The 3,424-nt window shown below is 43.7% G+C and overlaps 1 non-coding gene across 1 annotated transcript; it reads left to right on the top strand.

The window, feature by feature from the left end:
- Window positions 1–3,096: 3,096 nt before the first annotated feature.
- Window positions 3,097–3,200, top strand: LOC141669591 (small nucleolar RNA R71). The gene has a single exon (XR_012553861.1). It is a non-coding gene; the product is annotated as a small nucleolar RNA R71 (small nucleolar RNA).
- The last annotated feature ends 224 nt before the right edge of the window (window positions 3,201–3,424 follow it).

Below are 3,424 nucleotides of genomic sequence, written 5' to 3'. Positions count from 1 at the left end.
TTCCCGACCCTGCGCGGCCGCTCAGCTATGCTGAGCGGGCGCTCAGATTTCTGCGCGGCCGCTCAGCATAGCTGAGCGGGCGCTCAGGACCCTACTGGAAAAATCCTGAGTTTGCTCCGTTTCTTCGCCGTAATCTTCCCCTTTCTTTCCTCTCACAATGGTGAACACATGCCAAGGCTTATTCTTGATGATTACTCCTCCGAAATGCAACTAATACCCTGAAATGCATAAACACTAGAAAAACGCGTCAAATACACAAAATACTATATTTCGAGGCACCAATTTAAGACATTTTAAGATGTTCTAAGTGGTATAAAATGCCACTTATCACCCATCTTGGCTTTATCCACCTCAAGTCCCTTTCTAGAGACCTTATGCCCAAGAATAATGTCTTCACGCACCATAAAATGACATTTCTCCCAATTGAGCACTAAATTAGTTTCCACACACCTTTTGAGCACGGCACAAAGATTATTCAAACATTCATCATACGAATGTCCAAAGACGGAGAGATCGTCCATGAACACCTCAACATTATTCCCAATCATGTCAGAGAATATAGCCATCATACATCTCTGAAAAGTGGCCGGTGCGCCACATAACCCAAACGAAACTCTGTGAAAAGCCAACGTGCCAAATGGACAAGTGAAGGTAGTCTTTTCTTGATCCTCTGGTGCAATACAAATCTGATTATACCCTGAGTAGCCATCCAGAAGAAAATAATACTCATGACCAGCCAACATGTCAAGCATCTGATCAATAAATGGAAGAGGGAAGTGATCCTTCCTCGTGGCCTTGTTCAACTTTCGGAAATCCATGCATACTCTCCATCCTGAAACTGTTCGAGTGGGGATGAGCTCATTCTTCTCATTTGCTACCACAGTGATACCTCCCTTCTTAGGCACACATTGTACGGGGCTCACCCATGAACTGTCAGAAATAGGATAAATGATGCCTGCATCCAGCCATTTCAGAATTTTTTTCTTCACCACCTCCTTCATGATAGGATTAAGTCTGCGCTGCTACTCAACAGTTGGCTTACTACCCTCCTCTAGCAGAATCTTATGCATACAATATGAAGGGCTAATCCCTTTGATGTCTGCTATGGTCCATCCAATAGCTGATTTGAATTTTCTCAAAATCCTTAAGAGCTTGTCTTCCTCACTACCTGAAAGGTCAGATGCAATAATAACAGGTAAAGTAGATGCATCACCTAAAAAAGCATACCTCAAGTGTTCAGGTAATGGCTTGAGCTCCAACTTAGGTGCTTCCTCAATTGATGGTTTGAGCTTTCCTTCAGCATTCTTCAGGTCATAAATACCAAGAGATTCAAACGGCATGTCCAGCTTTCGCCTCCAGGGAGAAGTATTCAAATATTGTAATTGCTCGTTGCCATCTTCATCATCACTGTCAAAATCCCCCACTAAGGCCTTTTCTAATGCATCAGACATTAACATATGATTGAGTTCTGAAGTAACCGCAGAATCAATCACATCCATTTTTAAGCACTCCTCATGTTTTGTAGGGAATTTCATTGCTTTGAATACATTGAAGGTCACATCCTGATCCTGCACCCGCATAGTAAGTTCACCTTTCTACACATCTATCAAGGTACGACCAGTAGCCAAGAAAGGTCTTCCCAAGATTATGGGAATCTTCTTATCTTCCTCGAAATCCAGAATGACAAAGTCTGCAGGAAAGAAGAGCTTATCCACCTTAACTAGCACATCCTCCACTATGCCCCTTGGGTAAGTAATAGAACGATCAGCCAATTGTAGAGACATGTAGGTGGGTTTTGGATAAGGCAAATCCAACTTTTTAAAGATCGACAACGGCATCAGATTGATGCTTGCTCCCAAATCACAAAGGCACTTGTCAAATGACAACTTGCCAATGGTGCAAGGAATGGTGAAGCTACCTGGATCTTAAAGCTTTGGAGGTAACTTTTGCTGCAGCACAGCGCTGCATTCTTCCGTTAGAGCAACGGTCTCAAGGTCATCCAGTGTCACCTTCCTTGAAAGAATACTCTTCATAAACTTCGCATAACTAGGCATTTGCTCCAGAGCCTCAGCGAAAGGTATATTGATGTGAAGTTTCTTGAACACCTCCAGAAACTTACCGAACTGCTTATCCAGCTTTTGTTGTTGCAATCTCTTAGGAAAAGGTGGTGGAGGATAGAGCTGTTTCTCCCTTGTATTACCCTCAGGCAGAGTGTGTTCAACAGTAGTCTTCCTTGGTTCCGCCGCTTTCTCCTTTTGCTTAGCTTCTTCATCTCTAACTTCAGCTTCTCCTTCTTTTGCCTTTTCAGCATCAGCAACTTTCCCAGAACTTAAGGTAATAGCCTTGACTTGCTCTTTAACTTCCTTCCTGCCTGGCACTTCCGTGTCACTGGGAAGTGTTCCAGATTATTGACGATTGAGCACTGCATTGGCTATTTGACCGATTTGATTTTCCAAGGTCTTGATAGAAACCGCTTGACTCTTGCATAACAGCTTAAGTTCCTCAAAATCAGCACTAGTAGGTGCAGCTGCACTTCCCTGTTGAGGATATGATTGCCTTTGAGCATACTGCTGTGGTTGCTGGAATCCAGGTGGATTGAACTGTTTACTCACACCTTGCTGATATGGTGGCTGAATAGCATTTTGATTATTACCCCAGCTGAAATTTGGATGATTTCTGTTGTTAGGATGATAAGTAGCTGGCACAGGTTGTTGTTGTCGATGATAATTGTTCACATACTGAACAGATTCGTTGACGAGAGAACACTGATCCGTAGCATAAGAACCTGTACAAAGCTCACATACCATAGCTATTTGATTAACTCCATATGTAGCTAGAGAATCGACCTTGATAGACAGCGCTTGGAGCTGTGCTGCAATAGCGGTGGCTGCATCGACTTCCAGAATACCTGTTACCTTTCCAGGCATCATCCTCTGGGTTGGGTTTTGATGCTCATTTGCAGCCATAGTCTCGATAAGATTATAAGCCTCAATATAGCTTTTGGCCCACAAGGCGCCTCCAGCTGCTGCATCGAGCATGGGCCAAGATTGGGCCCCCAAACCATTATAGAAACCAGTGATCACCATCCAATCGAGCATTCCATGATGTGGACACTTTCTCAACATTTCCTTGTAGCGTTCCCAAGCTTCGCACATCTATTCTGTAGGTTGCTGCGCAAACTGAGTAAGAGCACTCCGCATAGCAGCAGTCTTTGCCATTGGATAAAACTTCACCAGAAACTTTTGCGCAAGATCTTGCCAAGTAGTGATGGACCCAGCTGGTTCAGAATGTAACCAGTCCTTAGCTTTATCCCTCAGTGAGAATGGGAAAAGCCTCAGCTTGATAGCCTCATCAGTCACACCATTATACTTGAAAGTACTGCAGATCTCGACAAAATTCCTTATGTGCATGTTGGGGTCTTCAG

The sequence above is a fragment of the Apium graveolens genome, chromosome 6, assembly GCF_009905375.1.
Source record: "Apium graveolens cultivar Ventura chromosome 6, ASM990537v1, whole genome shotgun sequence".
Lineage (NCBI taxonomy): Eukaryota > Viridiplantae > Streptophyta > Magnoliopsida > Apiales > Apiaceae > Apium > Apium graveolens.
This window is presented reverse-complemented; position numbering and strand designations above follow the sequence as displayed.